Source organism: Vanacampus margaritifer, chromosome 7, assembly GCF_051991255.1.
Source record: "Vanacampus margaritifer isolate UIUO_Vmar chromosome 7, RoL_Vmar_1.0, whole genome shotgun sequence".
NCBI lineage: Eukaryota > Metazoa > Chordata > Actinopteri > Syngnathiformes > Syngnathidae > Vanacampus > Vanacampus margaritifer.
This window is the reverse complement of record NC_135438.1, coordinates 16,661,088-16,676,207: the sequence shown is the minus strand read 5'-3', so window position 1 is coordinate 16,676,207 and position 15,120 is coordinate 16,661,088. Positions and strand designations below refer to the sequence as shown.

Sequence of the window (15,120 nt, the reverse complement as noted above, 5' to 3'; positions counted from 1 at the left end):
CCTCCCATCATGAATAAGTAAAACAGATTGGTTCTCACACAATATGTTACATAATATTATTTTCGTACACAGTCCGCAGCTGTGTTCATCTTTTTAGACAAAATATACTCTCAGGGTACTTTTCGTACTTCTTCCCAAAACAATATCTCACAAACAAATTGAACTGGATTTAGAGTGGCCATGAGTGATGGTGCTCTCAGGGTATGTGTGTGGCAAAATCTGTTCTCACGAAGAGAATGTGTGTGCGCAAACCACTGAGGAGGAATTTTTAGACAAAAACAAGGTTAAGGTCAAATTATACTGAGTTCAACACTATTTCACCTACTCTACACATCTATAAAACATTTCAACATGGTTAATATATGAAATAAAGAATTAAAAATGTTAATAATGTCTAACAAGGTTCAGAAATCTTTTCATGCCTCAGTCATTGGTCTGTTTTAAGCTAACTTTAACCTAGAGCTGATATTAGCCAACATCTTAGTTTGAAGCAACATGTCATTTTTTTGGGTCAGACATCCAAAGAATGGGCCAATGAAAAATGCTCTGCTGGCAAACCGGTTTATGCCAGAATTGAATTTCGGATGATAAATCTGACGAGTAAGGAAATTGGTTTGTCAGAGTGTTTAAAAAAAATGGATCGCCCAGTTATTGTTGTAACTATGTCCACATTTCAGGTCTGGTTTAAATTTCATGATGAAGCAGCGCTTTCTTTTTGTAATTAAATTTAATCTTGAATTTTCAATCAAAGGAAGGCAAAACTGGCATCTGAAGCTAAGAGCCATGAGCTACATGCCAGCTGTTCCTAAGGACTTGCAAAATGACAAATGTTCAACACATTTTTCAAGGTAATTATGAAAATGTTATTTAGCTGACGTAAAAGCTCACTTTCAAGTAAAACAAAAACAATACTTTTGCCCTTGTTTTATTACAAAATACAATGTGCCATTTTACCCCTAGAGTGAGACAACCTCCCCGATGGTGGGGCTGCATGTCACATGTTCACACTCAATATTTGATTGCTTATAACTCGGCACTGACACAAAATATGAAAATGACATGAATACAAAATATATACCTGATAATTTGGTCTTTCATCTGGTATACATTTTGTTGTACATATGTGATGTATTGATTCCAAAAAGATGTAAAAAGTGTAACATCAAGCTCCGGTCTCCCCTAAATGGCGGTGCATCAAAATGTACAGAAGCTATAAAATTACACTAAGAAGCTTTGATGGTTGTTTTGTTTTAGAATGTTTAAAATCTGTTGTCAAAACACTTGCTGTCATAGCTTAAGGAGTGACTGACCACATGTATACACTACACTAAGAACCATGTTAGCCTCTCCAACAGCTAGCTGCAGATGCTTTCGCTTTTCCTGGCCAGCTCAATCTGTTATGCTCGTTTTTTTTTTTTGTGAAACATTACTCCATGGAATAAAGCATAAAAAAGAGGTGATGGCTTGAGCTGAGTCGTAGGATATTAAAACACACACACACACAAATAAGACCAGCAGCATCAATGACAGATGATCAAAGTGCTCTGATAATACAGAAGCAGTTTTCCTCAGATGGTCTCTTTCAGTTTAAAAACATGCACAGCAGGTGCGATCTGACCGCAGATAACACAACTTTTGTCCACAAAACCAAATGGAAGGGCAAACGTGTGGAAGACACGAATCAAAATATCGACAAATTCCCTTTTGTTCCTTTTGAATTCTGACCAGAACTTGACATTTCTCCTTCAACATGTTAGCTATGTTTCATCAAATGTCCCCACCGAGTGATATGTTCAAACCTGAGATACCATTACTTAACTGTATGTAACATTATGCGTTCCTTCACCAAACTGAGCTTGTTTGTGTTAGTTAGCGTGACATGATTTCACTAAGACACATTTAAACATTTAAAATGGTCGTGAAGATTGATAAAGTTGCCAAGTCGCAATGAGACAAAATACTGACACACACAAGTCATCAAAAAAAGAAAAAAGCCTATCAAGCCGAATGTGTATCAAGTGTGACATGTCTGCAAACCAGCCAATTTATCAAAGTGAATTTAGAATTCACAAATGATAAGTATGGAATAGTGAATTTGTCTGTGTGAGTGAAGAGAGACCTAATTAACCAGGAATTAAGTTTCACATGGGTGTTAAAGGGAGCACAGATTTTGAAGCTGATCTATAGTATAGCATTCCTCTCGGTAATGTGGGATTGGAAGCGCAGTCATTTTAATGAGAAGCTATTGGCATAAAGGCCTAGATACACCAATCCGGTCACATTCCCTGTGGCATCTGCACGTCGCGTAGAAAAATGACGTAAATACACATAGCACCGACCCCGACTATTACATACTTTCAGCGCATGCGCGAGAAGTAATTCCCCTCTATACAATCGGCGGCGGTAGTCATTATTCCTAAAGGCAACCGAAAACTTCTTTAAGGGGGCGGGATAACAGCCAATCACAGTGATCAAATGCCCCGACGCTGATTCAATATGTCGAATTTGGGCGTTGATTCTCTTTGTTCTCTCCTTAGAACATATGAGATGGGGGAAAACGAATGTGTTAATTAGATCCCTTTGTTTATGCTAGGCGCCAGCAAGTCTCCTCTGAAAAACAACGTCAACTCTTATCTGATCTCTGTGTAACATCATTGTGACTAGAGGGGGAAGAAAAGACGGAGGTATCATGTGACTATGGGAGGGATCTTAAAGGACAAAGAGAGATATTAGTGACGAGCAGGGGGTTGGGCTTGACAGTTGAGAAACAATATGAGTGAATAGACTGCATATTCTCCTGTCCTTGAATTTGTGAATAAATCTACAAGAAAATGCCTGAATTCACTGATCTCATTGTATGTTTTATTAATTGACGGCATGAACACGCAAATAGTAAAACTCCTTCATCCTTCAAATGGTGACCCTGACGTTCGAGATTTGCCGTTCGACGTTGCTGGTTGCGGAGTCTCGACAGACAGGATCCATCGCGCCAAGTTAAATGTAAGGTAAGGGGACAAATTATCCTCGTTAAACAATGGATTCCTGTCTGTGGAGGACTCTGTGACGAGTTTCGTCAGCTAAATTTAGCTAAGTTGTACGTGAGATCTGAGTAAACAGGTATTATTTTTGTTTAGTGTACGCGTTTGTTTGTTCGTTCCGTTGTGGAGTTTTCTGGAGTCTTCTAAAATGTGCGCGACGAGTTTGTGTCGTGACTACCTAGGTTGGAGTTAAGGACGTAACGTTACGATGGATTATGCGCAGAAGAGGTGTACAGGTTGCTTACGGAGCAATCGTGAGATATGAGTTTTAAGAGGAACAGGTTGAAGCGAGCGGCTTTGTTGTTTTTGTTGTTTATTGTTCGTTTTGTTGTGTTTAGCCGCTTGCGAAGTAATCGATAGATCTAGATATATTTATTTTTCGACGAAGGCACGGTCTATTTTATTAAGTGAGTCCGTGCACTTCGGAGATATTTTGTGTTCGTCTGTAGTTATTTTTATTTTTTGGGGGAGTGATGAGCAACGTTGCTGTAAGGGATATAACCTATTGAACTGGTACAACAAGTGAGACGTCACTGAATTAATGATGATGGTTTATCCGTGTTGCGTATGATGAGTGTGTGCTGGAGCCAGATGGAATGTGAATTTGTTTGCTAGACTGTGTGATGAATCTGTGTACAGGAATATGTGGCTATCATTTGTGAAATGTGTGACTTGTAAGAGATGTTTTTTGTTGTGTAATGGCCAGAGTGAATTGTGTGATTTTTTTTGGGGGGGTGATAGATATATAACATTTTTAATACTTCATTTTATTTTATTAACCATTGTTACACATTATTAACATTTTAATTCTTTATATTAACCTTGTCGAAATGTTTTGTGTCCTGTGCAGAGCAGATGGTGTTGATTTTGGTATAATCTGACCTTAAACTGGGACATACTATTTAATCTAAAAAAGTTCCTTCTCAGCGTTTTGTGCGAAAACACATTTGGTCCTTGAGAACAGAATCTGTTTTGAACACCCACACCTGACCTTGTTTACGCCATCTGCTCACGGAAAAGTACCAAGAATATGTTTAGTCTATAAATGAAAAGGAGGAGTTCTTTTTAACTATAAGAAACCATTGTGCACGCGGAAGAGCTACATCTGACGCTCTGAATTCCACCTGTTTAAGTGATGAATTAGAGGCTGTTATTTGTCCAGAGATCTCTGACCTTTTTCTTACATTAAATCATTTTTGCAAAGGTGTATTTTTCTTACATTAAATCTATCTTAGTTTTTGGAACACGTAAAGAGGAAAATTTACTTACATTCCTCTTCAAATGGTGAACCCCGACGTAGAACGACGTTTTGTAGCGGTGCGTTCACAGACGGATAGAACTCCCGGCCACATTAATCAAGGTAAGTGGACACTTTATCCACGTTTTAGGAGTTCTGTCTGTCTGAGAACGCTGCGGCTGATAAATTTGTCTTGCAAAATTATATTGAGGATGGAATTTGTGTAAGAAAAATAGTGATAAATTTTGAAGTGGTTTGGTTGGACGCGAAGTCCCAGATTTCGGATTTTACCACGGTGTTTGAAGTACACGTACGTGGTGACGTAAGCATTGTATACGGAAATGCTGTCACGTTGTTGGGAAATGCGCTAATATGAAATAAAGATGAAATGGAGCTGCGCTGAATGAAAAATAGGCATAAACCTAAATGTCGGGAGATTCTTGGATGGAATTAGGGAAAGATTCTAGATTGAAGCAGCGGAGAGATCGCCCGCTGGTAGTAAAATCGAAAATAAAAAAGTTCCTTGAATAAAATGAAAAATAGGCATAAAACTAAATGTCGGGAGATTCTTGGATGGAATTAGGGAAAGATTCTAGATTGAAGCAGCGGAGAGATCGCCCGCTGGTAGTAAAATCTAAAATAAAAAAGTTCCTTGAATAAAATGAAAAATAGGCATAAAACTAAATGTCGGGAGATTCTTGGATGGAATTAGGAAGATTATGATTGACACAACGGCTAGATCGCCCGCTGTGAAGATGTCGATAATAGATCCTTGAATAATGGATTGTTTTATCAGCGCAGATGAGGTTTCTGCACAATTGAATTAATAATTGTGAACAGACAGGCTGAAATGGACATACAATTTTAATTGACAAAGATGATACGCTATTAAAATGCCGATAGACTGCTTCATAATTGACTTAAAGCAGTATGTTATTTGTTGCGTGTCACGTCATTGTTACAACAGAAATATGAATGCGCAGATGAGGATATTGGTACGTAACGTTACGAGGGGTTTCTGCACAATTGAATCGAATAATTGTGAACAGACAGGCTATATTAGTCGAGAGACTGCTTCGTAATTGACTTAAAGCAGTATTTAATACTTTAGGAGGAGATATTCGTTTGTTTGTATGCCGTCTTGTCGGTGATGAAAATCTGACGTCACGGTAAAATCTTAAAGTGACCGCGACGAGAACAGTTGACTAATTCTGTTATAAGTGAGACGTCACTTCATTTTTAAATATTAATACGACTTAACTACAATATAATATAATATAATAAGCTAATAACATACGGGAGTCAATAAATAAGAAGAGAAATGTACGCTTTATTCGAGCGCGTAATATAATTGTTTGACCCGAATAAGCTTCCGTTAAACTACGGGATGACGCTAGGAAAAGGTTGAGAGCGTATGCGCTGGTGTCAACGGTGAAAGGTATGAAATAAAGATGAGAAATAAAATAATTGCACGACTGGGTGCACGATTGCGGTGGAATAAATCTTATGGCGCCGTTATAAGCTACGGTAAGTTAATTTTATTGATGGGGGACGTTGAGGCTTGCGCCGCCGGGCGTTCGACGTGGAAATACGAGATATAGAACGCTTTTACGAGTGAAATAAGAACAACACATGATCGTGTATTTTTGGATAAGATGATGAATAATGCTAGAATATTAGCTTTAGGTATTTTGGTGAAGTTATAACCATTTATATAACTTTAAATAAAGTAATAATGTTGGGGCTACGGTGTGCTTTTGTTCTGAATGACTAAATGATTTTGCTAGCCGTAATTAAAACTTCTGGGTTAAATTATCATCTGTTAAATAATGACATAAAATGTAATTAATATTGAACAACGGGACTTGATTATATTGTGAAAAAGGTTGGTTTATTCTAATAAAATATGTAATCTGTTCGATGGTTTCAAAGGCGGCAGTTTAACTTTGTATTTCCGTAAACGCCGACCGCGGATTAGAAAAAGTATTAGGGTTATATGTATTTTAATATAGGGGAAAATCCCGGACGTAACTTTAAGAAAAGTGTATTAAATAATGATTAATGCTGAAATGTTGCTTTGCAAATAAAACAGCTGTATAATACAAATTTACGTAATAAAATAAATGAAAATGGTTAATAAACGCTAAACGGGATGAATTAATTAGACGGTAAAATTACAAATAAAATTTCCACGCTAAAACGGCAAGCTTCAGGGTCTGTGTTAAATAATTGAACGACATTACATAAATTGTTGCCGCAACTGATTTTATAAGCCCCTTATATAAATTTCTTAAGTACTAATGTTGAATACTTAATCTGGCTTCTCGAGTGCAAATACGTCATATTTAAAATTATGTTTGATATAAAATGAACCAATATTAATACACAAATAACATAGAGAGGTATAGTTTTAAGATATTGTAAAATTTCGATGCATTTCATACGCTTATTGAACAAAAAACTTTAAGACTGATTGTAGTTGCTATGACCCTAGCTGACCGCTAGGTGTCACCCTTTAATAAATTAATGACGCGGGTCAACTGGAAATTATAGTTGTTGTGACTCATTTTGACCGCCAGATGTCCCCCTTTTTCAAATTAAAAATGCCAAGAGCAAATCAACTAATGTAAAGAGGTATATATGACATATTTCAGCCATATTTTTTCTTATTTGAATAATAATAATAATTAATTAAAAACGAATAATTTGGATGGCAACTAATGTGGAATATTTTGTTATAAGATGATTGTTTCTTCTATTATGATTTTTCTCGTACGCGAGAACATTATTTAATTTTGAATATCTTTACAGAATCAGGAGCCACACCCATTATAGAGAGAATTCCCCAACAACTGCCATATTCCGGTCCTGGGGATGAAATAATGTGTTAATTACAATTTAAAAGGGTTTTTTCCCATGCTTATAAGTAGAAAATAATTTTTTAATTATTCCTGTATATATTTAACCTGTAAATTTCTGCCTGAAGTCCCATTTCAGAATTTGGAGTAGGCCAAGCGAGTCCTGGAGATTGGACCGTTCCATGGAGGAGCTATCTGGAAGAATCACATTTTTGACTATGAAATTAAAAAATAATTTGTGCTTTGATGTTTGACCAAAAAGCGGACTAGGCGTTTCTTGAAAACATTAATTGAAAACTACACACTTATTAATTGACTATATTTGTAAATTGTTAGAGTATATCTGTCCTATCTCATCCTAAGTATTATTTATGAAGGTATGCAAAACATATTAAATTAAATATTGTAAACCATAACAATATTGACATATAATTAGCAATTATTTAAAATTGTAAACTTTCATTGTTTTAATTATTTTTATTTTATTTTTTATTATTATTTTTTTTTTTAAAAAAAAAAAAAATTTCTCAAAATTTTTTGAATTTTTTTTTGAAATAAAGGAAGATTTGGTTTTTTAATATTTACTAAAATGTCATCACCTGATAATGTTGGGGCAGATTTTAATAAGTTTCACAGAGTGCCGTTCATTGGTCGGGATTGCTGTTTCAAGTGCGGACGTTCTGGACACTGGGCCAGTGCTTGCAGACAGCACTCGCGGGCAAAAGCACATGAGAAAAAAGACGAGCACCTTGTTGTTCCGCCCACCACGGGTATTACATCACCTAATGTTGTGAGAGATCGCGTTGTGTTCCAGCCACGTCCTTTTGCGGGTAGAAATGAATGCTACAAATGTGGTCAAACTGGCCACTGGACAAAAGAATGCCGACAGCAGCCACATAATATCTGGAGCAAAGGCCGCGGACAGCAGAATGATCATAACCTCCATCAACAACATGTTCGCGGCTTCAATCAACATGAACAATATGGGCGGGGCTACTACCACCAGCAGAGGGGGCGTGGTTTAAGTATGCGGGCATCATCACAACAATACTTGCCCTTTTTCCCTAAACAGCACTACCCACCGCCACCGGATGGAGAGCAGAGGTACCTGGCGCCACCTGGTGGAAAGTTTCCACAATGACTGCACCCTGAACTCACATGCAAAAGTCTTAAATGAAAAACTGCTCCAATGCTTCCTTAAAGCATTCCTGCATCCCGAACTGTCCTGTGAAAAAACTGCTCCACTACGATGGTGACTCCACCAACAATGTTCCCTTGAGTTAGTGATACCAGATCATATGATGTGATACTGAATGTTTACACTGCACTCTATATTTTGACAGATATAAGGTGATAACATTTACAGTAAAACATTACGTAAATAGAACGAACTGATTGACAACACTCTATACACACAGATTTATTATATTTTAAAACTTTTGATGTTTATTTGGATTTGAGCTGATTTGTTTATCTCTGTCTATTTTAAAACAGTCAGCTTTTTGGACAAACATCAACAAGGGGGACTAGCAAGATTAATGGTAACATTAAAACTAAGGGCAACCTAATGTATGAATAATATTTGATGGATTGGCTGAAAACTGAGATTCTTTGTAAAATTCATTGACTTAAGCTACAATATTTTTATAGTACAAAAGATAATACAGGTAAATTTTGTGTGGTTTCAGAAATTGAAAACAGCTAATGTGAATAAAGATAAGATACAATTTATCTCAATCTTAATTATTATATTTTACGCTTATTGAATTTAGTCTTTTAATATTTTCCAAATTCTCTTTTGAAATTTAAATAGTTGCTTGGGACGCATTGTTGAATTTACTGTTTAAATGTAAAATTTTCCCCTCTTTTTAAACAAAAAGCAAGCAAAATTTATTTACTGCAGAACTTGTATATTATTAGAGTCTGAAAAATTCTCTAAGTCGATTTTTTCAGATGGGGGAATTATTGGTTGGTCTGGGTATATCGTTGCGAAGGACACAAACAGTCCATGTTGAATTAAATACATATAAAATTAAAAGTTAGTCTTAATGTGATAATTATAGATAGTCCGTGAGAATGAATTTTACAGGAGGACAATTGGGGATTTCCTTGACCATGGAGAAGGAGTAAGTTTTGGCAGGGACGGCGAAAATAAGGTGAATATGTTCCATTTCTATTTTCCCCTGGGGCCCTGGGGTTAGATGTTTTGTTGTTTTTTTTGTTTTATTTGTTGGCGAAAGTTGCATTTATTTAATGGCTGGAAGCACATTCATGCTATATCTATAACAATAAATATTATAATAAAACATTTCAATAATCATTATATTCTGTAAACAAAATTGGCCTTGTCAGATTTGAATTGGCTAAGATTTTCATTTTTTGCATTAATGAATGTGCTCAGGTCATTAAAGTCAGCCAAAGGCTGGATCCTAATTGAATTTCACAAAAAACAGAATTTTTTCCCACAGGAGAGGCCTACAGAACTTTACTAACATTTACTAACTCCTAACTAATAACACTACCAAAATGCTCATTCAAAAAGAAGGGATGTGAATAAATGTTTATTAGTGACTAAATGAAAATATTTTGCACCCAGATGAGGTGATGAAAAGGTCAATCTAGTCCAGTCCACGGGGCACCTGTTTCCACATCTTGCCTATCAGACCAGCAGGGGGTCCGCCTTCTGCTCAACCCCCACCTTCAGGAGCCAGCCACCAGCGGGAGCCAACTGAGAAACCAGTCAACTGCTCCAGTGACCAGACGTGCCAGCTGAGAGGCCATTCAACTGCTTCCAGTTTCCACCAGATGACCTGAGGATTACCCAATGGAGATAGGAGGAATGTGTCCCTTTTCCGGGGCGTTCCACAAAGAATGAGTCACACCTTGGGCCCGGTGATCATCTCTGGCAGTTGATGTGGGCTGAAGGATCCATCCATCCATTCCCTTGACCGCTTGTCCTCACAAGGATTGTGAGGGTACTGGAGCCTATCCCAACTGGCTTCGGGCAGCAGGCGGGGTGCAACCTGAACAGGTTGCCAGCCAATCGCAAAGCTGAAGGACTCGGTTTGAAAAAACAAACGCAAGAACGAAAACGGAACTGACAAACGTCAACAAAGCTTCCCTAGCCCAAACGACAACAAGTCTTCAATCGCGTCTCCAATTGCACGTACATAATGACACTCTTTCTCATACTGACTGTCATGCCAATTTGCTATTTCTGGGATCCCCCACCACAATTTTTTAACATAATCACAACACATTGTCTTCATATATGATATGCTTATTTTACTGAAAAAATCTTTTAATGAATCACATTGTTTTGACATATGACTGACCTCCTCTCCTGCTAAAAAGAATGTTTTCATTTTTCTCTTCTTCCTATGTTGCACCTGCCATTGCGATGATGAAGATCCCGCAGGAATCCTTTGTTAAAAATGTTTAAATATTTAGTTATTGGGCTTTATTTTAAATAAGCCCAAAGGGTGGACTGATAGATATTATAACATTTTTAATACTTCATTTTATTTCATTAACCATTGTTACACATTATTAACATTTTAATTCTTTATATTAACCTTGTCGAAATGTTTTGTGTCCTGTGCAGAGCAGATGGTGTTGATTTCGGCATAATCTGACCTTAAACTGGGACATATTATTTAGTTTTGTGCAAAAACACATTTGGTCCTTGAGAACAGAATCTGTTTTGAACACCCACACCTGACCTTGTTTACGCCATCTGCTCACGGAAAAGTACCAAGAATATGTTTAGTCTATAAATGAAAAGGAGGAGGTCTTTTTAACCATAAGAAACCATTGTGCACGCGGAAGAGCTAAATTTGATGCTCTGAATCCCACCTGTTTAAGTGATGAATTAGAGGCTGTTATTTGTCCAGAGATCTCTGACCTTTTTCTTACATTAAATAATTTTTGCAAAGGTGTATTTTTCTTACATTAAATCTATCTTCATTTTTGGAACACGTAAAGAGGAAAATTTATTTACATTCCTCTTCAGGGGGGGGGGTTCTTGTTTGTGTGCCTGCAGGAAGTTGATGTTTTGTTGTATACGTTGAGTGACCGTGACAATGAAAAAGGTGGATTGCATTTGGTCCTGGGAGAGTATTGAAGTAAAAGGGAAGTATTTGTGTTTTTTTCTCCTCACTGTCTTTACCTGTATGTTTAAGGATGTCTATTGATGGTGTTCTGATGTTCTTTGTTATAAAAATGGAAAAGAATAGAAAGGAGGAGAGAGTTTGTTGGAGACAAGTATTTTTCATTGTCTCCAAATGTGGGTGACAGATAAAAGTAGGTGTGGTAATGGCGTTTGCATAGGTAAGTGGTAAAAACAGGTTTTATTGTGAAGGGTGAAAAGTAAAAAAAAAAAATCCTCTCTCTCTCTTTCCTTTGTCCCCAAATATAAAGTATGTGAGATTGGAATGTTGTAGAACTGGTTCTACATATTTTGTTGTGGGGGAGAATTCCTCCTTTGTCTGTGAGAATTTTTAAGCTCTTCCCCCTACCCTTGTTTCAACACAGGCCTGTGGGATTAAAGGTGGGGGTGAGCTGTTGTTTTAAGAAGGAGACTTGTAATCTTTTGTCTCAGGCACCGTCTGCTTGTTATTTTAATGAGTGTTTGCAGGACTCATCAGGACTGGTTGGCTTCAAGCTGTGCACAGCTGTTGAGGTCTGGATGTTAGGTACAAGGCATCCATATTATTTTATATGATTAGGTCTGCTTTTATAGTTGAATGTGGAGTAATAATTGTTTTTTGATAAAGATTTTTCTTTCTTTTTTTCCCCCCCTACCTCCCTGATAACTCAGTCGTGGGCGTGAAAATGATTTAACCTTTGTTCTCTCTCTCTGAGTTTCATTCCAGAATTTGGTGTCGGCCATTTTGAAGGGCAGTCCTGAGGCTTTGGACCCCCATGTGGACACTGACTGGTAGTTGTCATATTTTAAGCATAATTTGAGGTAACATGTAATGAAGAAGAAGTCTATGGTAGACATATGCGTAAATATACTAATACTACTTGCTATAGTGTAGTGAATGAATTAAAAAAAAATAATAATAAAATAAATAAAAAAATTAAATACAATAAGCAGATAGTACTCTTTTGATGTGATCTCATCTCCCTCTGTCTATTACGAGTGTATCATGTGTCAAGCAGGTTCAATCATTGGCCAGAGGTGTTTTTCTTGGGTGACACGACGACGTGCTGGATTGGGCTGGGGCCCACGAATGTGGACAGTTGTTTCCTGCATCTGCTTGGTGTGATGAGTGGCCGGCAAACTACACGTGGCTACGAGAAATGGGGGACTAGCAGCTGCACAGACTGCAACAAGGATGGTACACTGTATAGCCGCTCTTCACTACTTAACGTACATTTTCATCAAAACAGTCATACATATACCCAAATGTTATTTTGATGATGCTGAATGGCAAAATTGCTATCTTCTTCTATGTTAGCAGCACTTCCGCTTAAAACTCGGAAATGTATTTGTACGTGTGTAAAAGCTTATGTTGCCATCCTCCACAAATTTTGCTAAACACCAGCACCAGGTCTGCTGAATTCCAACATTGCCAGCACAATGACTAGACTAGAACACTAGAAGCCCATGTATAGAGAATTTACCAATCAGAGAAACGCTCTTTTCTACATCAAATTAAAGAGAACAGAGACCCAACTGGACCAAATTGTATTATATTGTATTAATTTAACAATACAATATATACATTGGCAAGCATTCCTATATCCGATAAGTAGAGAAAAACAATAAAAAGACAATGATATTTGGATGAATTTAACCTTCCCTAAAAAGGTGAATGCACATCTCCAAATATTCAGTGCTTCTGTATTTTTTACACAGCAGCCTGCTGTTCTCTAATAAAGAGATGGATGGCAAAATTCATGGTGGATCCATGAATCCACTATAGTAAATGTCTACTATTGTGTGTTGGACCAATTCTACATTCACATTTTTACATCCTCACGTTCACATTGATTGAATTATTTATTGAACATAACAAGTTGTGAACATTAAAAGCTGAAAGAAAGAAAGGGATCATCAAAATATGTCACAGTTTAATGCAGGTTACAAAGGGAGTAGGAAGAAATACAAGAATTTATAGTCCTACCCCATATTACTCATGTCAATAGACTTTAGTAGATTATTCATTTCCAATAACAAAAAAAATATTATTGAAAATGATGATTATAGAATTATTTGGGTTATGGAAAGTATATTTTGGGGAATTACTGAACAAAGTCTCACAAATTGAGGTTTTGGTGGGGATTTCTTGCTTCAAAAATAATATCTTCAAAAAAAATTCTAAACATTTTCACTTCCTTTCCGTTTTGTGTGTAATATGTTTGTAAGAATGATGTAAATTTTGATGACATTTTGTATACATTGGCGACGTACTATGCTTAACTCGTGTTCACTAGTCTACCGAGAGGAAGGTTTGAATGCATCATTTGGATTACTCCATCCCCTACCTCCGAAATGATCACAAACACCGCTTGATACAGTATCTGTTTTCATATGTAGAGTGGGAAAGTAAAAATCTGGTCCGAGGAACACTCAAGTTGAGCACTGAAACTAAGAAGGCCTAAAGTAAAAGTAGATGTGCTGCCCACCACTATAAGATTTTTGCCTTTGCCAGGCCGATATGTTAACAGTGCTGAGTGGCAGATCAGGATGCGGTTCTGCGGCCAGGAAGGAATGCAGCCCGTCCTGATACACCTGTTTGCTCGGCTGACTGTTGCTGGGAGCCGCCACAAGCAGTAGGAGGAACCGAATTGAGAGCCCTCACCAACACTCGGCTTCTTAGCTGCAGTTAACATTAAGACCTATGACGTTACTTGAGAGAAAAATTACCTGTCCAAGATCCGGGAACCTGTCCAGGTGAAATGAAGCACGTCGTTTGTGAATGCCCCAGCTTAAAGACAGCGAGACATCGACGTGCCCTCAGCACAACCGAAACTATTTGGTACAACACTACCTGACTGTCTGTATGGAAATAAAGCAGGTCATGTGAATCATATCGACCAATCAGAAGTGTCTCTCATTATCGGTCGAGGAGCCGTTAAAAAAACTTTTGGTTTGTTTTACACACTTGGATAATTTTATTATTATTATTATAACGTGCGTGCACACCAAGATGAGAGAGAGGGTTGTATATGCTCTCAGGACTGATTGACTGACCATTTGTAAAATAACCCAAGAATTGGGCCTGTCTAAGGATTTGGCTAGACAGATAGAAGGTAGGTAGTGTTAACATTATTAACATTTTTACTTCCTTATTTTACATCTTAACCATGTTGAATTTTGTTATAGATGTGTAGAGCAGGTGAAATAATGTTAAACTCAATACAACTCGACCTTAACCTATCTGTTATCTTGTTTTTGTCTCAATTCCCTTTCCAGTGTCTTGCTTGAGAAAGCACACACACACACACACACACACACGCTGTTCCCACTACTACAGGAGCTGTCAAGTTCAATCTGACATATTGAGATTCTGTTTTGGGAAAAAAGTACAAACTGGCACACTGAGAATCTGTTATGTCTAAAAAGTGAAGAAAGTGCAAGCTGGCATATTGAGATTCTGTTTTGTTCCCACATGAAAAGATCAACATAACATATTGTGAGAACCAATCTGTTTTTTCTATTCGATGGGAGGAGAAGAGGCGTTTTTCTTTCAAACTCGGATTGTAATAAAGGGCTGTCTCTCAGGGGGGGAGCACGCACTCTTGGATGGCACTCTTTACGTGATATTCAACTGTGTGACCGGAGATCTCTGTAATAAATCATCCTTGCAAGGACCCTTTTCACAAAGATGTCTCATCTTCAATTTTTTGGGACACGCAAAAGATTACAAATTATATCTTTACGCCATCAAATGGTGACCACCCGACGAACGACGTTTTACGGGCTGTGGCGTTCACGGACAGATAGAATTCCAGGCCCCATTAATTACGGTAAGTG

At 37.4% G+C, this 15,120-nt stretch overlaps 1 long non-coding RNA gene across 1 annotated transcript in view; it reads right to left on the bottom strand.

The window, feature by feature from the left end:
- The window catches only part of LOC144055298 (uncharacterized), a 58,155-nt gene extending 44,030 nt beyond the window's left edge, over positions 1-14,125 (bottom strand). Inside the window, exon 1 of the long non-coding RNA XR_013294828.1 lies at positions 14,011-14,125. This is a non-coding gene — a long non-coding RNA (uncharacterized LOC144055298). The remainder of the gene's footprint in view (positions 1-14,010) is intronic.
- Between the last annotated feature and the right edge of the window lie 995 nt (positions 14,126-15,120).